The sequence below is a fragment of the Heterodontus francisci genome, chromosome 5 (genome assembly GCF_036365525.1).
Source record: "Heterodontus francisci isolate sHetFra1 chromosome 5, sHetFra1.hap1, whole genome shotgun sequence".
Taxonomy (NCBI): domain Eukaryota; kingdom Metazoa; phylum Chordata; class Chondrichthyes; order Heterodontiformes; family Heterodontidae; genus Heterodontus; species Heterodontus francisci.
This window is the reverse complement of record NC_090375.1, coordinates 89,895,902-89,923,163: the sequence shown is the minus strand read 5'-3', so window position 1 is coordinate 89,923,163 and position 27,262 is coordinate 89,895,902. Positions and strand designations below refer to the sequence as shown.

General features: G+C 42.4%; 1 protein-coding gene across 8 annotated transcripts in view; it reads right to left on the bottom strand.

The window, feature by feature from the left end:
• LOC137369955 (protein EFR3 homolog A-like) overlaps window positions 1-27,262 on the bottom strand; it is a 325,373-nt gene that overhangs the window by 258,971 nt on the left and 39,140 nt on the right. Inside the window, exons 1-2 of one of the 8 annotated variants that reach the window (XM_068031745.1) lie at window positions 19,775-19,934; window positions 16,882-17,024 (exon numbers count right to left, since the gene is read on the bottom strand). The exons of the other annotated variants lie outside the window; for them this stretch is intronic. The gene's annotated coding sequence lies outside the window, so the exon portion shown is untranslated. Of the gene's footprint in view, window positions 1-16,881; window positions 17,025-19,774; window positions 19,935-27,262 lie in introns of those variants that run through there. 8 annotated transcript variants of the gene reach the window in all.

Below are 27,262 nucleotides of genomic sequence, written 5' to 3'. Positions count from 1 at the left end.
TTTGCTGTAAACACTGTCGTTTCCAAAAAGACTTCACTGGCTAGTGCTGAGACACGACAGCTCTTCAACTATTCAGAAATCTTTTTTTTTCACTCCGGGAACACCTTTATTCATTTTCACAATTTACCACCTATTTGGGATTCCACTTCATTAAGCTATGAATATAAACTACAACAAAGCATTGTGGGGCTGGAGAAGATTACAGAGATAGGGAGGAGCACGGCCATAGAGGGAAAAAGGTTGAGTTTTATAAAATTGAGGCATTACTTAACTGGGAGCCAGTGTAGGTCAGTGAGCACAGGGATGATGGGTAAATGGGGCTTTGTGCGCATAAGGATACGGGCAGTAGAGATTTAGATGACCTCAAGTTTATGGAGGGTAGAACGTGAGAGGTCGGCCAGGAGTGCTTTGGAATAGTCAAGATTAGAGGCATGGATGAGGGTTTCGGCAGATCAGTGGAGGTGGGCAGAATCAGCAATGTTAGAGGTAGAAATAGGAGGTCTTAGAGATGGCGTGGATATGTGGTCGAAAGCTCATCTCGATATCAAGGTTGTCAGCATTCTGTTTCAGCTTCAGACAGTTACCAAGGAGAGGGATAGCAGTAGCTGGGGAACTGAGTTTGGAGCAGGTACCGAAGAAGCCTGTCTTCCAAATATTTAGTTGGAGGAAATTTCTACTCATCCAGTACTGGCTGTAAGACAAGCAGTCTGATCATTTAGCGAGAGTAGAGGACGCAAGAGGGGTAGAGCTGGGTGTCTAGAGTACACATGAAAATTAACACTGTTTTCGATGATGTCGCCAAGGGGCAGAATGTAGATGAGAATTAAGAGCCAAGGATAGATCCTTGGGTGACACCAGAGGAAATGGTGTGGGAGCGGGAAGAGAACCCATTGCATGCAATTCTCTTGCTATGATTACATAGATAAGAATTGAACCAGGGGAGTGCATTCCCACTCAGCTAGACAATGATGGAGAGGTGTTGGAGGAAGATGGCACGGTCCACAATTAAAATCCTAAATCTTACAAAGAGACTGCTTACAGCCACACTCGCAGCATTGCCCACCTCTTCCCTTACCTCAACCCCATTTGACACTTACATGGATTAATTCTTATATATTCTTTTACCGCTTCCAGACTCTCTCACTCTAAAATTCTTCTTGCTGACTTCCAAACTCCAACTTGTCTAATATCACACAAATGCAACATTATTTGTTTACAGTATCCTAGCTGAATTACTTGTCATTACTAAGTTGGGTCAGAAAGGCAAAGATTCCAGATGTCAACCTGGTTAAGATCCCTATTAACAACTTTGTACACAAGCTTCCTAACACTTCATTAAGTAATCTGCCCTTTTGTGTTTTGACCAAATGGTCCAAATCTAATTGCTACTGTGGCCTTTATTCCATTTTCACCACGTGCGGCCTACTCTTGTTAATATTAAGTAGACTTCTGCTCAAAAAATAATGAATTATCCAACAGGTCAAATTAAGACATTTTAATACAATGTTTAAAATACCATTAAACAAAGTAACTGTTGAAATGAACCTGACTAAAACTGGAGTACAGTTTAAAAAAAACTGCAACTGAATTTCAGTCACTTCACAAACCACTCCAATTATGGTTAGTTTCCTGCCAACAGCAGGCTCGTCCACAGAAAGCAAAATTCCAAAGGGACACCTGACTTAGCAGTCACTTGCTCAATCACACATAACTGGACACCAAACTAGTTGGCTAGTCTCGTTCAGATACCTCGGTCTGCTCATTAGATACATTTGCTAGGGCGCATTCCTCACTTTCACTAACTGTACATCCTCCCATTCAAAATCAACAATCTCCATTATCAGTCAACAATCCAGGCGAGGAACTCCTCAATAACAAATTCAAAAGTCACAATTGCTGGCAGTGACAACAGAGAATTCACGCACTCACGAGGCTGTGTTTCAGAGTTAGCAATTATAATTGCTATGAGTGAGTGAGTGCATGAATTCTCTGTTGTCACTGCCAGCAATTGTGACTTTTGAATTTGTTATTGAGGAGTTCCTCGCCTGGATTGTTGACTGATAATGGAGATTGTTGATTTTGAATGGGAGGATGTACAGTTAGTGAAAGTGAGGAATGCGACCTAGCAAATGTATCTAATGAGCATACCGAGGTATCCGAATGAGACCAGCTGACAGCACTTCCTGTATATGTGGTTGTCCAAGACACGGGAAGTATCCTAGAGTTCCCACATAGAACAGGATGTGCACTCCATGGGACTGAGGTGCCCTGCTATGCGTCTTTATTAGATTAACTAAAGTTATGTTCCTGTTAGAAGGGCACGGCTGGCAAGTTGAGGGAACCTTGGTTAATGAAGGATATTGAGGGTCTGGGCAGGACAAAGGAGGCATATGTCAGGTATAGGCAGCTGGGATCAAGCGAGTCCCTCGAGGAGTATAGGGGATGTAGGAGTATATTTAAGAAGGAAACTAGGAGGGCAAAAAGGGGCCATGAAATTTCCCTGGCAGATAAGATAAAGGAGAATCCTAAAAGATTCTATAAGTATATTAATAGTAAAAGGGTAGTTAGGGAGAGTGTAGGTCCCCTTAAGGATCAGTGTGGTAATCTATATGTGGAGACACGGGAAATGGGCGAGGTCTTAAATGAACACTTCTCATCTGTATTTACCATGGAGAAGGTCATGGACGCTAGTGAGTTCAAGGGAGGGAACAGCAATATTCTGGAGCATATCAACATTACAAAGGAGGAGGTGGTTGGAGGTTTTGAAGTGCATTAAGGTGGATAAATCACCAGGGCCTGACCAGGTGTATCCTAGGATGCTATGGAAAGCAAGGGAGAAGCTGCTGGGGTCCTGACAGAGATTTTTGTATCATCGTTTGCCACGGGTGAAGTACCAGAAGACTGGAGGATAGCTAATGTTGTACCTTTATTTAAGAAAGGCAGCAGGGATAAGCCAGGGAACTACAGGCCAGTGAGCCTTATATCAGTGGTGGGAAAGTTATTGGAAGGGATTCTGAGACAGGATTTATATGCATTTGGAAAGGCAAGTTCTGATTAGGGATAGTCAGCATGGCTTTGTGCATAGGAAATTATGTCTGACGGATTTGATTGAGTTTTTCGAGGAGGTGACCAAGTGGATTGACAAGGGCAGGGCAATGGACGTTGTCTACATGGACTTTAGCAAGGCCTTTGACAAGATCCTGCATGGTAGGCTGGTCCAGAGGTTTCGAACACATGGTATCCAGGGTGAGCTAGCTAATTGGATACAAAATTGGCTTGGTGATAGGAGGAAGAGGGTTGTAGTGGAGGGTTGTTTTTCAGATTGGAGGCCGGTGACCAGTGGTGTGCTGCAGGGATCGGTGCTGGGCCCTCTGTTGTTTGTCATATATATTAATGACTTGGATGTGAATGTAGGGGGCATGATTAGTAAGTTTGCAGATGACACCAAAATTCGTGGTATAGTGGACAGTGAAGAAGGTTGTCTAAGGTTACAACAGGATATAGATAAACTGGGAAAGTGGGCAAGGGATTGGCAAATGGAATTTTACGCAGACAAGTGTGAAGTGATGCATTTTGGGAATTTAAACCTGGGCAGGACATATACAGTGAATGGCAGGGCCCTGGGGAGTGTTGTTGAGCAGAGACCCCTTGGGGTGCAAGTACATAGTTCCCTGAAAGTGTCAACGCAGGTAGACAGGGTGGTGAAGAAAGCGTATGGCATGCTTGCCTTCATCGGCCGAGGCATTGAGTACAAGAGTTGGGACGTCATGTTACAGTTGTACATAACGTTGGTTAGGCTGTATTTGGAGTACTGTGTGCAGTTCTGGTTGCTGCACAACAGGAAAGATGTGATTAAGCTAGAGAGGTTGCAAAAAAGATTCACAAGGATGTTGCCTGGTTTGGAGGGCTTGAGTTATAAAGAGAGATTGGATAGGCTGGGTCTGTTTTCCCTGGAGCAGAGGAGGCTGAGAGGGGACATGATAGAAGTATATAAAATTATGAGAGGCATAGATAGGGTAGATAGCCAGAGTCTTTTTCCCATGGTAGGTTTGACTAAAACTAGAGGGCATAGATTTAAGGTGAGAGGGAGGAGATTTAAAGGGGATCAAAGGGGTAAATTTTTCACACAAAGAATAGTAGGTACCTGGAAGGAGCTGCCAGAGGATGTGGTGGTGGCAGGAACAGTAGCAACATTTAAGAGGCATCTGCACAGGTACTTGAATGAGCAAGGCATAGAGGGATATGGAATCAATGCAGGCAGGTGGGATTAGTATAGATAGGCATTATGGTCGGCATGGACGCGGTGGGCTGAAGGACATGATTCTATGAGACTAGCCAACTAGTTTGGTGTCCAGTTATGTGTGATTGAGCAAGTGACAGCTTGGCATTTTGCTTTCTGTGGACGAGCCTGCTGTTAGCAGGAAACTAACCATAATTGGAGTGGCTTGTGAAGTGACTGAAATTCAGCTGAAGTTTTTTTTTTAAAACTGTACTTCCAGTTTAAAAAAAAAATAAAAATAAATTGCTAACTCTGAAACACATTGTATTCTCAATTGTCAGATTCCTTCCTGCTGGGATGATTTTACAATTCCAAAAGTAGTGGGCAATGAACTTTGCTTTTGACTCCTCATGTGTTAGGGACAGGTGGTAAGGGATGTGGATGGTTCCCACTGTTCACCCCTCAGCTGACTACAATCGTGTTTTGTTTAAAATGATGAGTTATCCCTAGAGTGTTTTTTTTTTAAGGGTCAAACAGACAAATGACAGGTTTTCTCGTAGGTTAAATGAAAGAACAATTACCACAGACGCACACACAGATAGAGGTGGAAAAGGGTAGGTGGTTTAAAGTGAAGTAGGTGTTCACGGTTTGCAATAAAGCTGTGCAATTAGCACAGTGGTAGTGCCACTGGTAGGGCGGCACAGTGACACAGTGGTTAGCACCGCAGCCTCACAGCTCCAGCGACCCAGGTTCGATTCTGGGTACTGCCTGTGCAGAGTTTGCAAGTTCTCCCTGTGACCACGTGGGTTTTCGCCGGGTGCTCCAGTTTCCTCCCACCGCCAAAGACTTGCAGGTGATAGGTAAATTGGCCAATGTAAATTGCCCCTAGTGTAGTTAGGTGGTAGGGAATATGGGATTACAGTAGGGTTAGTATAAATGGGTGGTTGTTGGTCGGCACAGACTCGGTGGGCTGAAGGGCCCGTTTCAGTGCTGTATCTCTAAATAAAAAATAAAATAAAAATAAAGCTGTTGAATCTTCTCAGAAGAACAGTCTCTTTTAAAGGTGCAGGCCTGGGTCCTTGTAGTCTTGAACTTGAGGTGTTGTAGATTTCTGGTGGTTAAGACTTCAGACTGGAGGTGATGGTCACTTTCAGTTCTCTTCTGCACCAAGTTGCAGTGTAGAATTAGCAGCGGGGTTTCTTCCTTATTTAGGCTGGATCTCTATTCTGCAGCCTCTCATTGGACTACTATCTGTAATGTAGCTTGATTTCTCCCTCTCTCTCTCTCTCCAGAGGGTTGGCTTTTAAGGTAAAAATTCATCATCTTAGTATTTGTTATTGGACATATGTCCTTCTCCCCTGATGTTACCCTACAATGAACCAGGATGTGGAATCCATGGCTATCTACGGATGGCGGGATGAATACGATTCTGTTATGATCTGGCTATTTCACACCTACTTTGTCTCAGAAGAAAACCATTCAATTCAGGAATGTCTCGATGGTTTCAGGATGGGTGTAGTTAATACCTTTTAGTCTGGAATGTATCTTTTTGTCCTTTCGAGACAGTGAGGCAGTTTTTGAATACACAGGCAGTTTTTAGATACACAAGCCAGGACATCTGACCTTCAGCAGCCATCTTTGTAGCACACAATCCACTTTTTATTTAAAAGGAAAAGTCAATTTCAAAGAGTCAACGTTGAATAAAGCTCGTACCTTAAAAGTTAGGAATACGATGTCCCTTCACAGGGCATGACACGTGATAAATGGATCATGTGGATTACATTCAGAATATTTAACGGAAATGGCACAGCAATCACTTTTTCTACCCAATATTTCTCGCACTGCTATTTCTTTGTATAAAATCACACTAGCATCCCACTGGCTGGATCATAAATGTTGTTTGGTGGTAGAAATATTAGCTTGGCTGCATTCCAATGCTAGAAAATGCAGTTTAGCATAATTAAAAGCAATGTGCTCTCCTCCCTTTTCTTGAATGTTACAATGATCTGTAAACAACGTCCTACCATCTGTATTTCAAACCCTGTGCGTTGAATTTACATATATGCAGACAACTCCAGAGCTCAGTTTTACCCCAGTGGCCAAGAAGCATGATTTCTCCCAGCAGCACAAAAACCAGAATTATATCATTGCTGAGCTTACTCCCCGCACCACCCCCCCCCCCCCCTCACTGTGTAGGTCTCTTCCCCACGAGCACATTTCCTATCTGCCCCTCCCCTGCCCTCAATCTGCCTCTTTCCATTTCACCTTCTCAGCCTTTACTTATAACCATCTTTGATTGGCATGACTACTACTTTTACCCTGGATTTCCATGAGCACCGTCACCGAAGACCAACTATTGAAAATCATTGATCTGCACGCACATCCTGCCATCTTTTTGAATTGATACCTATGTCCACATGCATAATACCATGTAAATTGGTCACACTGTAATACATTCTCCCACCAGGGTAGGTAGCTGATTCATCATGCAAAAAGAAAAATAGGGACGGTCCCAACTCCTTCAGCTAATTCACTTTTTTGGTAACACCAGGTCAAACAGTCCAAGAAGGTTAGCTATTCCACCATGTTTGAACCAGCTCACTGATGTTTCAGTATTAGGACAAGTAGGTATCCTCTTCCTTTAGCTGGAAAAATTCTGCTGCTCATCAGTGATACTCTTCTGATTTCTAGATAGGTGGAGAGGTTAGAGGTGGTAATGTTAAATTTCTATACTATCATGTTTATTTCTTCACTTGCGACTAGTCATGCACTCAAACCCATCCAGATTACTCTCCAACTCCAATCAATGATGTACTGCACTAGGATGCTAGAAGGCTTCTACACCAAGGCACCTGATGCTGAAAATAGGTTTGGGGTAGGAATTTAATTGACCAATAATTTGAATTAAAGAGACTCAAATTAACCAATACATTTACATCTGGAACAGATCTTTGCACAATTACAATTAGAACTAGAAATGAATTGAATTAAGCAATTTCAAATTGAGTAAACTGTACTTCCAACTCCAGGAGCACATTGGAGAACTACTGAAGCAATTGGTCTCCTTGCTTTATCTCCCAGGTGTTTATTACTAAGCTACATCACCACATTTGCCATCTAATCTGTACCGCCTGAACACTAACATTCTTAACATACATTGAGAGTTAATTATGTTTGATATCTTTATTACATTTTCACTAGCCTCATGTTCAGCCATCTTATACAAATATATGAACATCCTTGCAGGGCTTGACAGGGTAGATAGGAGAAGGATGTTTCCCTTGGCTGGGTGGTTTAGAACCAGGGGACACAGTCTCAGAATAAGAGGTAGGCCATTTAGGACTGAGATGAGGAGGAATTTCTTTAGAGTCATAGAGTCATACAGCATAGAAACAGGCCCTTCGGCCCACCGTGTCCATGCTGACCATAATGCCTTTCTATACTAATCCCACCTGCCAGCATTAATTCCATATCCCTCTATGCCTTGCTCATTCAAGTACCTGTCCAGATGCCTCTTAAATGTTGCTACTGTTCCTGCCTCCACCACCTCCTCTGGCAGCTCATTCCACATACCCACTATTCTTTGTGTGAAAAATTTACCCCTTTGAACCTCCTCCCTCTCACCTTAAATCCATGCCTTCTAGTTTTAGTCACCCCTACCATGGGAAACAGACTATGGCTATCTACCCTATCTATACCTCTCATAATTTTATATACCGCTATCATGTCCCCTCTCAGCCTCCTTCGCTGCAGGGAAAACAGACCCAGCCTATCTAATCTCTCTTTATAACTCAAGCCCTCCAAACCAGGCAACATCCTTGTGAATCTTTTTTGCACCCTCTCTAGCTTAATCACATCTTTCCTGTAGGGCGGTGACCAGAACTGCACACAGTACTCTAAATGCAGCCTAACCAACGTTATGCACAACAGTAACATGACATCCCAACTCTTGTACTCAATGCCTCGGCCGAAGAAGGCAAGCACGCCATACGCCTTCTTCACCACCCTGTCTACCTGCGTTGCCACTTTCAGGGAACTATGTACTTGCACCCCAAGGTCTCTCTGCTCAACAACACTCCCCACGGCCCTGCCATTCACTATATATGCCCTGCCCTGGTTTAACTTCCCAAAATGCATCACTTCGCACTTGTCTGCATTAAATTCCATTTGCCAATCCCTTGCCCACTTTCCCAGTTGATCTATATCCTGTTGTAACCTTAGACAACCTTCTTCAATGTCTACTATACCACCAATGTTGGTGTCATCTGCAAACTTACTAATCATGCCCCCTACATTCACATCCAAGTCATTAATATATATGACAAACAGAGGGCCCAGCACTGATCCCTGCAACACACCACTGGTCACCGGCCTCCAATCTGAAAAACAACCCTCCACAACCACCCTCTGCCTCCTATCACCAAGCCAATTTTGTATCCAATTTGCTAGCTCACCCTGGATACCATGTGTTCGAAACTTCCGGACCAGCCTACCATGTGGGACCTTGTCAAAGGCCTTGCTAAAGTCCATGTAGACGACGTCCATTGCCCTGCCCTCGTCAATCCTCTTGGTCACCTCCTCAAAAAACTCAATCAAATCCGTGAGACATGATTTCCCACGCACAAAGCTATGCTGACTATCCCTAATCAGACCTTGCCTTTCCAAATGCATATAAATCCTGTCTCTCAGAATCCCTTCCAATAACTTTCCCACCACTGATGTAAGGCTCACCGGCCTGTAGTTCCCTGGCTTATCCCTACTGCCCTTCTTAAATAAAGGCACAACATTAGCTATCCTCCAGTCTTCCGGTACCTCACCCGTGGCAAACGATGATACAAAAATGTACTCAGAGGGTGGCGAACCTTTGGAATTCTGTGCCCCAGAGGGCCGTGGAGGCCCAGTCATTGAGTATATTCAAGAAAGAGACTGTTAGGTTTCTAGATATCAAGGGATATGGGGATAGTGCAGGAAAACGGCCGTGAGGTAGATGACCAGCCATGATCTAGTTGAATGGTGCAGCAGGCTCGAGAGGCTCAATGGCCTACTCGTACTCTTATTTTCTGTGTCTCACAAAGTTTCTCTGCAACTCAATACATATGTACTCCCCACTCATCCAAAGCCAAAACAAACAAACAATCTCCTGAAAAAGGTGAAAAACTAGATAGAAACTCAGACTAATTAGGACAAAACAGAAGTAGAATTATTCCTCTCCAACCCCTCTAAGCAATCAAAACTAACCCAGGAGATCACACTGATCCTGATTTTCATTACAGGATATCTAGCCCTAAACACAAAGTCTAGCTCTCGCTTCAAGGAAAATAATGAACCAGCATGCACTGTACAAGCTGGCAACCTGTTCCACTGGCCCACCGTTCTCTGGGAATGAACCACTGCCTAATATCCAACCTAGTTTTGATCCAACATAAATCTTAAGCAGGACCCTTCATCCCCTCTAAATTATTCCATTGAAATAAATGGTCTATATAAATGCAATCTAGTCCCTTCATTATTTATAAACCTCAATCAAATCACCCCAAGTCTATGCTTCTCCTGAAAGTAGAGAGACCTAACTCGTTGAGATTATCTAGGTAACTAAGGTATTTTCAACCGGGAATTAACCGTGTGGCCCTATGATGTACTCTTTCCAAAGCCTCAAAATTCGCCATGCCAGAACCAAAACTGGACACCATATTCTAACTGAGGCCTAACCCATGATCTTGGGCATTCACTCCCTCCATCACCTGCGCACAGTGGCAGCTGTGTACCATCCACAAGATGCACTGCAGCAACTCGCCAAGCCTCCTTCGACAGCACCTTCCAAACCCAGGACCTCTACCACCTAGGAGGACAAGGGTAGCAGGCATATTGGAACACCACCACCTGCAAGTTTCTCTTCAAGCCACACACCATGCTAACATGAAACTATATCATCGTTCCTTCTCAGTCACTGGGTCAAAAACCTGGAACTCCCTCCCTAACAGCACTGTGGGTATACTTAAACCAGATGGACTACAGCAGTTCAAGACGACCAACTTCTCAAGGACAATTAGTTCTCACATCTGCGCTGACAATCAGTTCTACCTCACCACCATCTCTCTCAACTCCTCCACCGTTGCTAAACTATCCGACTGCATATCCAACATCCAGTACTGAATGAGCAGAAATTTCCTTCAATTAAATATTGGGAAGACGGACGCTATTGTTTTCGGTCCCCACCCCAAACTCCATTCCCCAACTACCAACTCCATCCCTCTCCCTGGAAACAGTCTTGAGACTGAGCTGGTCTGTTCACAATCTTGGTGTCACATCTGACCCAGAGATGAACTTACGACCACATATTCACACCATCATTAAAACCACCTATTTCCACCTCCGTAATATCGCCCAACTTCACCCGTCTCAGCTCAGCTGCTGACACCTTTATTCATGCCTTCGTTACCTCGCGACTTGACTCTTCCAACACCCTCCTGGCTGGTTTACCACTTTCTATGCTCCATAAACTTGTCATCCAAAACCCTGCTGTCTGTGTCTTAACTCGCACCAAGTCTCATTCACCCATCATCCCTGTGCTCGCTGGCCTAATTTGGCTTCCAGTCAAGCAACATCCCAATTTTCTCATCCTCGATTTCAAATTCCTCCATGGCTTCACCTGTCCCTATCTCTGTAATCCTCCAGCCCCACAACCCTCCGAGATATCTGCACTACTCTAATTCTGGCTTCTTGATCATCTCCAATTTCAATCCTCCACTACTGGCGGCCAGGACTTCAGTTGCCTAGGCCCTGAGCTCTGGAATACCCTCCCTACACCTCTCCACCTCACTTTCCTCCTATAACACACTCTTTAAAAACTATTTCCTGACCAAGCTTTGGGTCACCTGCCCTAATAGCTCATGTGGTTCTGTGACATGTTTTGTTGTACAATGCTCCTGTGAAGTGCCTTGTGACTTTTTATAACATTAAAGGCACTATATTGTGTTGTATCAACCCGTTGCTTTCTCTCTGCCTTTTTTGGGGGGTTGGGGTGCAAACTGGCTGGAATATTCCAAGTGCAGATGATATATTAATCTTTAAGAAATACTTTCTTTATACTTAACATTCCCGTGAATTTTTAATTCGTGGTCAATGACAATCCCCAAGGACCTTTGCTGCATTGTTATTTTTCATGTGCATTGTTTCCTGTTTTGATAATTTTAATGAGCATCCTGGTATAAAATAGGCATGTCAAGTTACACTGGTCCCATGTGCATAACACAGCACTTCACCACATTCAGTGACACTTGGCATGAGTCCATTCACTTAAAATCAATTTTCAATGAACTTATCTCCTCCTTATCAACCTTTGCACACACTGTCGTTCCAAAATGTAGTTTTGCTGTTTTGGCAACATCTTTGCCACCAAGTCAGAAGATTGTGGATTCAACTCCTACTCCAGGACCTGAGCACACAATCTAGACTGACCATCAGTGCAGTACCAAGACAGTGCTGCATTGTTGGATGTTCCTTCAGTCAGATGAGAAACACTTACCAAGGACCCATCTATTCACTGGACACAGAAAAATTTCATTATTTGAAACAAAGCAAGAAAATCTCCAGTGATCTGGTCAGCACATTCCACCCTCCATGACAACCACTACCACCAAAGTCAGATTAGCTAGTCCATCATTCATCTCATTGAGATTTGCAAAATACCAGTTACATTTTTCCACATAAACACCAGTCACTTCAATTCAAAATTGCCTGAAGCACTTTGCAGCATTAGAGGGAGCAGTATAACAAAATACATAAACAAAAAGCATCTTTTTTATTTAATATGTAAATTTAACAGTACTATTAATCTATAGTTTATTAAAAGTCATCTGTCATGCACTTCCTGTCCTTTTTGTCACACTTGTATCAACGTTTTCCACTTATTTCTACGTTCACATTTAAAAATGGAAAATCCCACTATTAAGTGGCTCTTCTCAGAATGCAATTACAGGCTGCAGCCACTAGCTGGCACTACATTAACCTTTCCCCAAAAATGTTCATTAAAAAAACTGCCATTTTTGTCCTCACTAACCTGAAATTTCTAATGTCCAAAATAAATGTTTTAACAAAACTCAAGATCTCAAAAATTTACATATTTTACAATAACAAAATATCCATTAAATTCTCTCATGTTTATCATTTAAGCTTTTACTTGAAAGCTTCAGCTACTCCCAAAAGCCAGGGCTTGGGCTTTTGCCCAGAGCTGTGACACAATTAAAGAATGTGCTGCAGTTGAACTTCTACAGTGCACATTTAAGCTAGACAAATGATGGCATCGCTCTCAAATAGCAAACAAATTTCTGAGTTTCAAAATTATTTGAAGAAAAGCTAGAGGACTATTCAGAGTTTAGAGGGGTTTTTTTTACAAGAAAAAGAGGGGCTACGTGCGAGAGAAAATTTTACAAGTGTTTGGATTACACACCAATTGTAACATTTGTAGTGTTACATTAACTGCTTGAAGTGCATTAAGCAGAGACTGACTTTATTCCTGCAAATTTTAGTTCACTTTTCAAAAGATGACAATTTGAATTCTAAACGATGTTAATTTGACAAGCAGAAACTAAACATTTTCACTGGAGTGGATGAAGGGTTAAAGGTGAAATCAGTAAATTGTAGGGCAAGAGGTAGGGTAGGATACAGGGGCACAAGCCAGTAATTCAAAAAGGCAGAGACCATTTAGGACAACATTTTCCCACAGCATGCACTGGCAAATGCAGTTTGTGATCAACATGTGCATCTTTCCATACCATGCCACATATTATCTTGAAGCTGAAAGGGCAAGAGGTCAGAAAGAGGATAGCATGGCATGCAAAAAGGTAGGGAGAGGAACCAACAGCATGCATTTATATAGCATCATTAATGTAAGCAAATGTCCCAAAGTGCTTCACAAAAACATACTCAGACAAGAATGGACACTGAGCCCAAGGAAGGGATATTAGGAAGGGTGACTAAAAGCTTGATGAAAGCGGTTCGTTTTAGGGAGGGTCTTAAAAAGGGTGAAAGAGATGGAGAGAGGTTTAGGGAGAGAATTACAGAGCTTAGGGCCGAAAGGGCTGAAGACATAGACATTAATGGTGGAGCAAATGGAGTGGGGTGATCCACAAGAGGACAGAGTTGTGGGAACAAAGAGTTCTGAGAGGTTTAGGGAATGGAGGAGGTTGCAGAGATGAACACTAGGATGATCATTTTAGAATCAGAGTAATTCACCCACTTAGGTTTAAATGTAGGTGAGCATGCAAGAGGCAATAAGCAAGTGGCACTTAGTGTGGGTTAGGATAAGGGCAGCAAAGTTTTGGATAAGCTGCTGTTTACGAAGAAGGGTGGAGAATGGCAGTCCAGCCAGAAGAGTATTGTAAAAGTAGAGTCTGGAGGTGGAAAACACATGTATGAGGGTTTCAGTAGCATATCTGCAGGGGCTGAGATGGGCAATTTTCTGGAGTTGGAAGTAGGTGGTCTTTGTGATGGTGAGAATATAGGATTCGTGTGTCAGTCATATATAATGCCGAGGTTACCCAAGACAATGGCTGGGGAAGAGCATGGAGTTGGTGGGGAGGGAATAGAGTCTGTAGGGTGGACAGCTAAAGACAATGGCTCTCAGCTTCCCAATGTTGAACTGAAGAAATTACAGCTCATCCTGGACTAGATATCAAAAAAGCAGGTTACCAGCAGGGGGATCAAAAAACTAGAAAAGGAAAGAGCAACAGCAAAAGACAGAGATGGTTAAGAAAGGGACCACATTCTCTCATTTACTGAGTATGTAGGCAAGCAAACAAAAATATTTACCAAGTCCAAATGGGAAAAAAAAATCCCCACCTGGGATAACTCTCCAGGCACTATATTTTTAGTGAGGGGAGGAAAAGGGAGACGATCTCCTTGCTTTAAGTAATTCAATGGCGCTGAACAAAGTAGCAGTCAGAGAACAGTCTTAATAGGTACCTTCAGTAGAATTCCAGTAATTCTGCTCCATCATTCATTTAGCATTTACTTCAAACAAATTTTCATTGCAATTGAGAAAATAAATGAAACCAAAATGAAGAGGTTTTGAATAATACTGTAAGCAAAAGAAGTCTTAATCAATTAGAAAATAGTTCATACTAATAGATGACTGGGCCTGTGAGGCAGAAATAAGCTCTAGCGTAGTAAAATTGCTTTTCAGTTCAATAACTTCACTTCACTTATCCCACTAAACATTATGAAGTTTCTATCATCTAGAAAAATGAGACAAAAAATAACATTCACAACAAAAGTAACTGACTACTATGCTGGGGGGGGGGTGGTCTCTTCTGCCAACAAACAATTAAGTGGCCTTTCATTGTGCTGCTATTTGGATTTGGCATCTCCACAGCAGACAGAAACTGATCTATTCAGGTCCTGATCCTGTGCTCGATGAGGTAGCACTTCAATCCCAAGTGTTTGGAGAACATGCAATTGGAAATTCTGCTGTCACAAGCAATTTTCCAACTTAAAAGATGCACTGCAGAATAGCACAAGCACGAAAGGAGAGATTAGAATATTTTTACACTCAGAGTTACTGGAATGCATTACTGCAAGTGGCTATTAAAGTCAAGTTCAATCAAGGCATTTAAGCAGGAATTAAACAATATTGGACAGGAAAATGGAATTAAACCAAAATATTACACCAGCACAGACACCATGGACCTGAATGGTCTCCTTATGAACTGAAATTTCTACGATTCCATCTACAAAGAAATGTCCTCAAAGTTGCAACAGAAAGTAGAAACCGATTTATGCAATACTAGCACAAAAAACAAATACTGTGGATGCTACAAATCTGAAATAAAGACAGAAAATGCTGGAAAAGTGCTCAGAAGATCAGGCAGAATCCCTGGAAAAAGAGAAAACAGAGTTAAAATTTCAGGTCAATAACCTATCAGAACTGGAAAAAGTTAGAGACGTGGTTGTGCCCCATTTGCCACACTTCTGCTATCATCTCTTCCCACAATAGGGTTCCCCTTGTCCTTGCTTTACACCCCACCTTCACATTCATTGGATCATCCTGACAGTTCCACAGCTCCAGCATGGTGCCATCACAGGGCACATCCTTCCCTCCCCTCCCAGCATTCCAACAGGCATGTTACCTCTGCAACATCCTAGTCCACTCTTCAATCATCCCAATACATTCTCCTCTTCCCAAGGCACCTTCCCATTCAAGCATGCGATACACAACACCTGGCCTTTTAGCTCCTCCCTTCTCACCATCCATGGTCCCAAATGCTCCTTCCAAATGAAACAATTCACTTGTACTGCTTTCAATTTACTGTATTCACTGTTCATAATCCATCTCCCCTGCACTGTGAAGACCAATACAGATTTGGTGACCACTTTGCGGAACACCACCGTTCAGTCCACAAGCATAACCCTGAGATTTTGATCACCCATCTTTTTAAATCGCCAGCCACTCGCACCTCTGTTACTGGTCTCCTATACTGTTCCAACAGAGCTCAACAGGAGCTCGAGGAACGGCGCTTAATTTTTCAATTAGGCACTTTACAGCCTTCAGTTCAATAATTACAGATCATAACCACTGCTCCCCAGGGAGCAGCTGTAATGATTCTGCTGTTTCCACCTACACATCCTCTAGACCCTTTTTAAAAAAAAAAGTTGTCCCATGATCATCCTCTTTTGACTTACATTACCCCTTTTGACCAACCTTCCATCTGATCACAGCCCTACCCCTTTGTTCTTTCCTCCTCTCCGCCCTTTCCCTGCCTCTGTACTTGGTTAAATCTGGTTATATCTCTAACTTTTTCCAGTTCCAATTAAAAATCTTAAACATTAACACTTTCTCTCCCCTTAGATGCTGCCTGGCCCGCTGAGTTTTTCCAGCATTTTTTGTTTTTTTTATTATGATAACAACATTAAAAAGTAATGAATCTTGAAAAGTTGCTGAGGAACCTAGAAAGGATCAAAACAAAAACTGTATATATGGAGTCACGATAATCTATTTCCCATTTCAAATCCACAAATTCAAGCATTTTGGGTTTCAAACAACTCATGGTTTGTTAGCATCCCTTCATCTACAAAAGATGATGGACACAGAGCAAATAATCAATTTGGTGCATGTTTGCTGATGGCTGTGAAGATCAATCCTTGAGAGGCAGGTTCTGCCACAAGTGCTGCACACGAAGCAGCCAAGTGACGCTCTGAGTTGTTTTGACGTTTTACTTGTTGCCAAGCTGCTGGAGCAACTGGCCATCATGGTAGTACACAGGTTGTGTCACCATTTCCCTCTTTTGCCAGCTAGTGACTCCCAGGTGCAATAGTCAACATTTAGGGCCTTCACATCACACTTGCAAGCATCCTTGAAGCGGAACTTTGGGCACCCCACTGGTCGTCTGGCCCCGGCTACCTCACCATACAGAAGGTCCTTCGGTATGCGACCGTCTTCCATCCTGCGGACGCATCTGATCCACCGAGGCCACCTCTGTTTGATTAGTGCCAACAATCTTGGGAGCTCTGCGTTTGAGGGGACTGCTGCATTTGAGATTTTATCCTGCCAGGATATACCCATAATGCTCCACAGACAGCTAAGATGGAAATATTAATGCATTTAGTTTTAAAGTATCCAGTTCTTAGCACTATTTAAGATAATTTTGAAAAATGTTTGTACTTACAGAAAAAGGCCAACAAGTTGTGCTACAGCTATATAAAGCTCGGGTTAGATCACACCTGGTGTATTGTAAGCAGTTCTGGGCACATCTTAGGAAGGATATATTGGCCTTGGAGGGAGTACAGCATAGATTTACCAGAATGATACCTGAAAACCAAGGGTTAAATTACGAGGGGCGATTGCAAAAATTGAGGTTGTATTCCCTGGAATTAAGAACATTAATGGAGTGATTTGATTGAGGTTTTCAAGGTATTAAGGAAACAGATAGGGTAGATAGAGAGAAACTATTTCTGCTGGCTAGGAAATCTAGGACTAGGGGGCATAGCCTAAAGATTAGAGACAGACCTCTCAGGAATGAAATTAGGAAAAACTTCTATACACAAAAGGTTAGAAGTAGTTTGGAACTTTCTTCTACAAATGGCAATTGATGCTAAATCAATCATTAATTTCAAAACTGATATTGATAAATTTTGGTTAACCAAAGGTATGAAGGGATATGGGACAAAGGCAAATATGGAGTTGCAATGCAGATCAGCCATGATCTCATCGAATGGTGGAACAGGCTTGAGGGGCAAAATGGCCTACTCTAGTCCCTATGGTAGGTCATCGACCTGGAACAGTAACTTTGTACCGTTCCACTGTTACAGCCGAGGCAGGAATAATGCACTGCCAATTCAGTCCCACTACTCCACAGGTCAGAGCATATTAAAAGTTTTCCCACCTAATGGAAATTAGCCAAATTAAACACTTTATTAACCCCTCCCCCCAGAATAAAACAGACCAAACCAAGTATCTTTAAAGAACAAATTAACTATTTATTAATAAACTAAATCTTAAACAACATTGAAATAAATCTATGTGTAAAGACCTTAAAACTTCTTATTCCTCTTAACCTTCATGCACACACCCATACACACAAAAACCAACAGCTAACCAGTTTCTAAAATGATGTTTCAAATTACAGCTGTTTTTTGGGAATAAATAAATAGCTGGGTTATAAGTTCTGGTGATTTAGATTCCCAGTTCTGTGAGGTGTGCCAGAGTCAAATAGTCAGATGCCACTCAAAGTCTCCAGGGCAATTTGACAAACAGTCCTTAATGGATAGGTGTTCAAAGCACTTCGGCTGTAGCAGGCGTCACACTGATCTTTCAACAAGGAGTATAGCAACAGGTCTATTTGAATTTTTAAAAAATGGCAGTCTATCAGTAGAAATTTGACTGAGAATTCCAGAACTCCCAGAAACACAAGGCGGCAACAGGAAGTCACTCCTGAGGCAAAGACGTCTTAGAGATTTGAAGTAAAAAGGAATTAGCAACCTCTAACAATATCAATATTCTTTTCCAGGGTTTTTCCACAGTGGAATACTTTTTTGGGTGACAATTTATTTTTCTTGAAAAGTACCCTACTGGTTTTTCTATGCCTGATTCATCATCCTGCAATAGGACTGCGCCAACGCCCAGGTCGCTAGCATCAATTGCTATCTTGAAGGGTTTAGCAAAATTTGGAGCAGTAAATGCTGGTTGATTAGTTAAGATTTCCTTTAGCTTTCAAAAAGCTGCCTGGCATTCATCTGATCATACTACTTTGGTTTTCTTTTTTTGTAGAAAATCGGTTAATGGAACAGCTACAGCACTAAAAGTCTGTACAAACTTCCTGTAAAAACTGCACATCCCTAAAAACATCATTATTTCACAGTTAGATTTAGGGATAGGGAACTCCGCTAAAGCTTGTACTTTTGCCATTTTTGGCAATACTTATCCTTGCCCTATGTGTCCGAGCTAAGTTACTCTTGCTTTTCCAAATTCGCTTTTTGCCAAGTCCACTGCTTGTAACTTTTTAAACACAGTTTTTAGCTGTTCTAAGTGTTCTTGCCAAGTGTTAATGTATATCAGTACATCATCCAGATATACTACACAGTTGGGAACACTGGCTACTACCTGATTCATTAATCTTTGAAACATGGCTGGGGCATTCTATCGCCCGAATGGCTTCACCCGGCACTGATAAAGACAGTCTGGTGTGACAAAAGCTGATATCTCTTTGGCTTGAGGAGTCAAAGGAACTTGCCAATATCCCTTTAACAAGTCAATCTTGGTAAGAAACTTAGCACATCCCACTCTGTCAATACAGTCTTCTAAACGAGGAGTTGGGTAGGAGTCTGGTTTCGCTACTGCATTGACTTTTCTGTAGTCTATGCAAAGTCAGGTTGACCCGTCAGGTTTAGGTACTAGAACTATTGGTGAACGCCAGCTGCTTTGACTAGGTTCAATTAAGTCGTTTTCCAGCATGTATTAGATTTCTGCTTTTACTTGGGCCTGTTTGTCTGGACTTAAGCGGTAAGGATGTTGTTTTAAAAGAACAAATTCCCCTATATCCACATCATGTGTGGCTAAGGTTATACATCCTCGCTTGTCCCTACAGACTCTTTCAAATGTTGTGAAAAGCCTGGTGAGGTCTTCACGTTGCCTTGCCTCTACATAGAAAAGCATATTGTCCAATTTTCCTATCTATTCTGTATTTGCTAACCCGATAGTTGGAGGTTCAGTCTGAGAATTGTCTAGGCCTCCTTCTGTCTCATCCTCACTATCCTTTCCCTTCTCAACGGTTCCCATTACCTGACATACCTGTACTGGCTTATCCTCCTCTCTGCGATAATATTGCTTTAATATATTGATATGACACAACGGATTCTTCTTCCAGCGATCAGGGGTATCAATCAAGTAACCTACCCTATCCACTCTTTTAATCACTTTATACGGGCCACTGAACCGTGCTTTTAATGGTTCACCCTATAACAGTAAGAACACCAATACTTCATCCCCTGTTGAAAATTGCAGGTCTTGCATTCTTGTCTGCCCATTTTTTCCATATTGGCTTGGGATGCTTTAAGGTTTACCTGAGCCACACCGTGAGCCTTTCCCGGATCCAGTATAGTCCAGTATCGAAGATTCATTCTTTTGTTCCAAGAATCTGTCTTTTATGAGTTTTAGAGCACCTCTTACTTCATGTCCGTAAACCCATTCAAAAGGACTGAAACCTGTAGACTCATTCGGTGAATCTCTGGTGGCAAATAAAAAAGTCTAGTCCTTTATGCCAATCATGCAGATATTCATACCAGTATGTTCTAATCATTGTTTTGAGTGTTTGCCAGTACCTCTCTAAAGCCCCCTGTATCTGTGGATGACAGGCGGAAGATTTCAACTGTCTGATACCCAAATTGCCCAGGACTTCTTAAAATATCTTTGACAAGAAATTAGAACCGTGATCTGATTGAACTTCAAATAGTAGTCCATATCTTGTAAAGAATTGGGATAACTTTTCTACTACTACTTTAGCAGTAATTGTCCTCAAAGGAATGGCCTCTGGAAATCGAGTAGCCCTATCCATAATATTGATGACCTGCTTTTGTTTTTGGCAAGTCTACCCTGCTAAATGGTTCCTCAATTACTGGTATGGGAAATAGTGGTGGCGGTTTTGTGGGAGGTTGTGGTTTTCCCACCATTTGGCATGTATGGCATGTCCTACAAAATTGCCTCACATCCTTTGTAAGGCCTGGCCAATAATAATGTTGACTTATATGTGCTTTAGTCTTCCGAATCCCCCCATGTCCTGCAAAAGGAATGTCATGTGCTAATCTTAATAATTGCTGGCGATATTTAGGTGGTACCACTATCTGTTCAACAACTGTCCAGTCTTTGTCTGCAGGTCTATGAGGCAGTCTCCACTTCCTCCTCAAAACCCCGTTTTCCAGATAAAAGTCTTCTGGAACTCCTTTCGCCTCAATTTCTGTCAGAGCCAACTGTGCCATTCTGTATAACTCTGGATCAGCTTGCTGTGCTGCAATTATAGAAGATCTGTTTAACATCTCATTTGGATTATCTAAATCCCTAAATAAGATTTCAGATACTATCTGTGGTGCCAATTTTACCTCCGACAATGGAACCCATTTAGCCATTGCTCGGGCTTTACACACGCAGGAAATATTCCTGGAACTTGTTCTTGTAATTGTTCCGTTTCTTTAAATTCACTTGGTTCCTCTGTAATTATAGAAGAAACTGATACTTTTGATCGGCCAAATCATTTCCTAGTGGATCAATTCCCTCTACTGGCAAACTATGGGCAACCCCTACAGCTACCATCCCAGATATTAGGTCACACTATAAGTGCACTTTATATAAAGGTACAGGTACATACTCCCCGCCAATTCCATTAAGTAAAACTTTAGCGTTCAGGGCGCTCTCTGGTAGAAACGTTCTATCTTTTCCCAGCAAAAGTGTTTGGGTTGCTCCTGTATCCCTGAGTATAATGATAGGTTTTCCTGCCTCACTTAAAGGATATGGAGTTACTTTACCCTATGACAAGAATTAATTATAACATTTGGGTATTTTATTCTTAATCCTACACAATTTAGTTTTTGTATTCTGATTTACAGCTGCCCTTAACACTATACCCTGGTCTGGCGTACCCCCAGTCAGTGCTCTTTTCTATGCATTAGCAATAAGTCCTATGGGTTTACCTCACAATTTCCAGCATTCAGAAAGATGACGACCCATCCTGTGGCAATGATAACATTTTGGCTTGCAGACCTCACTTCTACCCTGATCACCTTTCTGGTCTGAGGTGGTGATCCTGGGGCTGTTCCTTCTTGTCCCCAGCTGCTTGCCTTCCTTTCACTCTCCCACTTTCTTTCCTTCTTGGGTTTATGGGAGTGACAGACAAAAGGTTTTGGCTTATTCACAAGCTCAAAATCATCAGCAATTTCCACTGCTTGCCTAGCTTTTAAAACTTTCAGGTTATCTACATGAGTTCTCACTACTGAAGGAATTGAATTTTTAAACTCTAAGAGAATCAATTCTCTAAGGTTCCCGTATGTGGTTTCCATCTTTGATGCCTGTATCCAACGGTCAAAATTAATTTGCTTTACCCTCAAATTCTACATACGTCCGCCCAGCCAATCTCCATAAGTTCTGAAACTTCTAACAGTAAGCTTCCAGGACTAACTCATATGCAGCGAGAATAGTCTTTTTTGCCATCTCATCATCTGCAGAAGCCTCTTCAGGAAGCATGGCATAAACTCCATGAGCTCTGCCCATCTACCTACTTTGCATAAGCAGTGTCCAACTTTGCTTTGGCCATTTCATTTATTTGGCTATTTTTTCAAAAGATATGAAAAATACCTCTATGTCCCTTTCCTCAAACTTAGCAAGGGCTTGCATGAATTTAAACAGTTTTTCACTGGGTGCTGGGCTGAATTCAGCTTCTTCCCAATCTGGACTTTCCCTGGAGTCAAGACTACCCCTTTGTCTTAGTTCCATCCCTCAATCGAAATTCCCTCTCTTTCTCCCTTTTCAAATTCAAGTTTTCTTAATTCTTTTTCAGCCTCAAGTTTTCTTATTGCTATTTCTTTTTCCTGTTGAAGCTCCAGTATTTCATTTCTAACTGAATCTTAGCCAATTCCACTGCATCACTGTCTGACTTACTATCTTCCTGCTCCTCCTCCTCTTCCAATTTTAAATGTTGGACTATTACATCAAATATCTCTGTCTTTTTACGACCCGATTTCAACTCTACCGCCAATTTTGCGGCCAACTCTTTAAATTTAATCTTGGTTAAAGTTTTCAAGTCACTGAGGGACACATTCTCCTTTCCCAGAAACACTGTTGCAACTGCTAATGCAATTCTGATGGTATAGCCTTTACCCTTATATACAAGAAACCTGGTTTCTTTTATTTTTCTCTCTGAAATTATTACTCCCCTTATAATTGATGTAACTGGCGTTGGATTTAGATTTCGGACAATCAAGCCCCCAATTAATACATTACGACCAAGGCACGCGTAATGCACGGTCAATTCAGTCCCATTACTCCACAGGTCATAACATATTATTAAACGTTTTCCTACCTACCGGAAATTAGCCAAATTAAACACTTTATTAACTCCACCCGCCCCCCCAGAATGAAACAGATCTTTAAACAACAAATTAACTACTTAATAAACTAAATTTTAAACAAGAGAGATAAATCTATGTCTAAAGAACTTATAACTTCTTATTCCTCCTAACCTTCATGCACACACCCATACATTCAAAAACCAATGGTTAATCGGTTTCAAAAATGATGTTTCAAATTACAACTGTTTCTTAGGAATAAAGAGCAGGGTTATAAGTCCTGGTGATTTAGATTCCGGGTTAGGCAAAGTGTCCCAGAGTTGAATAGTCAGATGCCACTCAAAGTCTCCAGGGCAATTTGACAAACAATCCTGAATGGATAGGCGTTCTAAGTACTTCAGCTGCAGCAGGCGTCACACAGATCTTTCAACAAGGAGTATAGCAACAGGTCTATTTGGATTTTTAAAAATTGGCAGTCTATCAGTAGAAACTTTACTGAGAATTCCAGATCTCCCAGAAACACAAAAAGGCAACAGAAAGTCACTCCCGAGGCTAAGACTTAGAGATTTGAAGTAAAAAGGAATTTGCGACCTCCAACAATAGCAATGTTCTTTTCCAGGGGTTTTCCCCCCTTGGGCAATAACACAGCCTGTAGATCAATGCAGATTTTTCTGCTGAGAGAAAGACAACTCCTTCCTTCAGTGGAACATGCTTCGCTGGTCTCCAGATCAAACTGGTTCTAGCCAGTCTTTACCACAGTCAACTGATACAATACAGCAGATGGCCCCCTCACTCCTGCTATTGCCTAGGAAACAGGCTTGCTGCTGGCACGCAGAGAATCTAAAAGCTTCTCTCTGCCCTAAAGGTGCACAGCCCACCTTAGTTTATAAAACAGAGGAGGGAAAAAAAACTTCCATGACACCACAGATGCTGACTGACCTGCTAATTATTTCCAGCATCTTCTGTTTTTCACTTTATTTCTAAAAACGTATATAATCAGAGGGATATCTGCTGACACAAATAGCTGTGCGGCAGAGTTGGGCGAATCTACTAAACAGTGCGGCAATGGGATTTTGGCGCAGATCAGGGAGGAGGTGCAAACTAATTTAATCCAAAGGTTAACAGTAAATATATAAAGAAACATACTGAAGGAAATCGAAAAAGTGACAGCATAATTAACAGACAAAGAGCAGCAAGGAAATTAAGATAAGTATCTCAGTAAACATCTAAATATTCCCATGTGTTTAGTAACTCTAGTGGCTAGTGTTAAGATCAACATAGCAAGCATTTAATATTATTGCAAGTCACAGGAAAGCAAGCTAAGTGATTACATTCGAACGTCATTTAAAGACACTAATAGCTGAAACAGCTAATTAATTTATCAAGCTAAATAGCGTCCTAGAGTCGTACAGCATAGAAATAGGCCCTTCGGACCACCGCGTCCATGCCGACCATAATGCCCATCTTTACCAATCTCACCTGCCTGCATTAATTCCATATCCCTCTATGTCTTGCTCATTCAAGTACCTGTTCAGATGCCTCTTAAATGTTGCTACTGTTCCTGCCTCCACCACCTCCTCTGGCAGCTCATTCCAAATACCTAATATTCTTTGTGTGAAAAATTTACCCCTTTGATCCCCTTTAAACCTCCTCCCTCTCACCTTAAATCAATGCCCTCTAGTTTTAGTCAAACCTACCATGGGAAACAGACTCTGGCTATCTACCCTATCTATGCCTCTCATAATTTTATATACTTCTATCATGTCCCCTCTCAGCCTCCTCTGCTCCAGGGAAAACACACCCAGCCGATCCTATCTCTCTTTATAACTCAAGCCCTCCAAACCAGGCAACATCCTTGTGAATCTTTTTTGCAACCTCTCTAGCTTAATCACATCTTTCCTGTTGTGCAGCAACCAGAACTGCACACAGTACTCCAAATGCAGCCTAACCAACGTTATGTACACCTGTTACATGAAGTCCCAACTCTTGTACTCAATGCCTCGGCCGATGAAGGCAAGCATGCCATACGCTTTCTTCACACCCTGTCTACCTGTGTTGACACTTTCAGGGAACTATGTACTTGCACCCCATGGTCTCTCTGCTCAACAATACTCCCCAGGGCCCTGCCATTCACTGTATATGTCCTGCCCAGGTTTAAATTCCCAAAATGCATCACTTCACACTTGTCTGCATTAAATTCCATTTGCCAATCCCTTGCCCACTTTCCCAGTTTATCTATATCCTGTTGTAACCTTAGACAACCTTCTTCACCGCCCACTATACCACCAATTTTGGTGTCATCTGCAAACTTACTAATCATGCCCCTTACATTCACATCCAAGTCATTAATATATATGACATACAACAGAGGGCCCAGCACCGATCCCTGCGGCGCACCAGTGGTCACCGGCCTCCAATCTGAAAAACAACCCTCCACAACCACCCTCTTCCTCCTATCACCAAGCCAATTTTGTATCCAGTTGGCTAGCTCACCCTGGATCCCATGTGTTTCAACCTTCTGGACCAGCCTACCATGCAGGATCTTGTCAAAGGCCTTGCTAAAGTCCATGTAGACAACGTCCATTGCCCTGCCCTCGTCAATCCTCTTGGTCACCTCCTCGAAAAACTCAATCAAATCCGTCAGACATAATTTCCCACACACAAAGCCATGCTGACTATCCCTAATCAGAACTTGCCTTTCCAAATGCATATAAATCCTGTCTCAGAATCTCTTCCAATAACTTTCCCACCACTGATATAAGGCTCACTGGCCTGTAGTTCCCTGGTTTATCCCTGCTGCCCTTAAATAAAGGTACAACATTAGCTAGCCTCCAGTCTTCCGGTACCTCACCCGTGGTTAACGATGATACAAAAATCTCTGCCAGGGCCCCAGCAATCTCCTCCCTTGCTTTCCATAGCATCCTAGGATACACCTGATCAGGCCCTGGGGATTTATCCACCTTAATACGCTTCAAAACCCCCAACACCGCCTCCTTTGTAATGTTGAAATGCTCCAGGATATCGCTGTTCCCTCCCTTGAACTCACTAGCTTCCATGACCTTCTCCACAGTAAATACAGATGAGAAGTATTCATTTAAGACCTCGCCCATTTCCTGTGGCTCCACACATAGATTACCACACTGATCCTTAAGGGGACCTACACTCTCCCTAGCTACCCTTTTACTATTAATATAGAATCTTTTAGGATTCTCCTTTATCTTATCTGCCAGGGAAATTTCATGGCCCCTTTTTGTCCTCCTAATTTCCTTCTTAAATATACTCCTACATCCCCTATACTCCGAGGTACTCGCTTGATCCCAGCTGCCTATACCTGACATATGCCTCCTTCTTTGTCCTGACCAGACCCTCAATATCCCTCGTTAATTAAGGTTCCCTAAACTTGCCAGCCTTGCCCTTCCAACAGGAACATAACTTTAGTTAATCTAATAAAGACACATAGCAGGGCACCTCAGTCCCATGGAGTGCACATCCTGTTCTATGTAGGAACTCTAGGACACTTCTCATGTCTTGGACAACCACATATACAGGAAGTGCTGGCAGCTGATGCAGCTCGAGCACTGGGTGTCTGAGCTGGAGTACCAGCTGACTTCACTGTGGTGCATCTGTGAGACCAATAGCAGTTTTTGGATAATGATCACCCTGCAGCTTAAAGGTGTGCAGGCAGAGAGTGCATGCGTGGCTGCCTGACTGTTAAAGAGGATGAGCCAGGTATGCAAGAGTCCCCTTGAGTGCATTTCTCTTTCCAACCAGTACTCAGTTGTGAAAATGGGTGAGAGTGATGGCTCATCTGGGGAACAAAGCTAGAACCAAGTCAACAGCACCACAGGTCACTCAGCTATAGAGGGCAGAAGAAAGAATGGGAAAGCAAAAGTGATAGGGGAATCTATAGTTAGCGGAACAAACAGGTGTTTCTGCAGCTGCAGACATGAATTCAGGATAGTATGTTGCGTCCCTGGTGCTGGGGTCAAAGGTTCATTGAGCAGCTGCAGAGCACTTGGGGTGCGTGGTGGGACGTAAAAAAAAAAAATGAACAGCTAGAGGTTGTTCCCCATCTCAGTACCAACAGCATAGGTAGAAAGATAGATGAGGCCCTGCAAGCAGACTTTAGGCAGCTAGGAAGGAGACTAGCAAGCAGGACCTCAAAAGGTAGTAACTTCCAGATTACTCCCGGTGCCACGCACTTGTAAGTATAGAAATAGGAGGATAGGGCAGATGAATGATTGGCTGGAGAGATAATGCAGGACCGAGGACTGTAATCTCTGTTGCACCTCAGCAGAGCTGGGACCAAAGCCCCTGCAGGGCAGTTTGCTAATAATGTTGGGGGAGGTGGGGGGGGGTGGTTTATAATAATTTGACAGGAGGATGGGAATCAGGAGTATTGTGTACCGTTCTGGATAGCCCATGACAGGAAGGACATAATTGCTCTGGAGAGAGCACAGAGGAAGTTTATGAGAATGTTGTCAGGGCTTGAAAGTT